Raw genomic sequence first — 749 nt, 5'->3', positions numbered from 1 at the left:
TCACCATTTACAGAATCATTATAGTAACATCTGTATAAAATCTAGTGATCATTGGCTAGGCTATAACATATATAGTATACTTATATATAGTAATATAAAAGTAATATAAGTAATATAAAAGTAATATAAAAGTAATATAGTAATATAAAAGTAATATAGTAAAATTATATATTGGGTGTGTGTGTGCACTTTGGATGGGATAAATGCAGAGCACTAATTCCGAGTATGGATCACCATACTTGGCCACAAGCCACATGTCACGTCGTAATGTAATTAAAAAAACAATTCTGACCGTAACAACCAGACAAAAAGTTAAACGTGAGTGTGTACCGTTTTGGCAGCCCTAGACTGAGAGCTGGCATCTGCATTATAAAAAGAAAAATAAAACTTTAAAGATTATTTACGATTAATTATTGTTGCCAAATTATCTAGTCGTTGCTTGTTTGCAGTGCTTTGTTATATGGAGCAGTTTGTTAGATCGCGATCTATCTAATTTGTTTGTCTAAAGAAGTGCCGACAGATGTATGAAAGTACACAAGTCACACCGTAATTTAAAAGTGCAGACTTTAATGTACAGTAAAAACAGAGGCAGAATACCGTATAACTCCAGGCTGGCACAGTAATATTGACGAACGGCTAAACAGATACAGAGCACCGGGTGCTTTCACACTAGCACTTTTGGGGCGCACCAGGGTTCGATTGACGTCAGAGTTCGGTTCGTTTGGATGATGTGAACGCTGTCTTCCGAA

Source organism: Sinocyclocheilus rhinocerous, unplaced genomic scaffold, assembly GCF_001515625.1.
Source record: "Sinocyclocheilus rhinocerous isolate Xijiao unplaced genomic scaffold, SAMN03320098_v1.1 scaffold2517, whole genome shotgun sequence".
Classification (NCBI taxonomy): domain Eukaryota; kingdom Metazoa; phylum Chordata; class Actinopteri; order Cypriniformes; family Cyprinidae; genus Sinocyclocheilus; species Sinocyclocheilus rhinocerous.
This window is presented reverse-complemented; position numbering follows the sequence as displayed.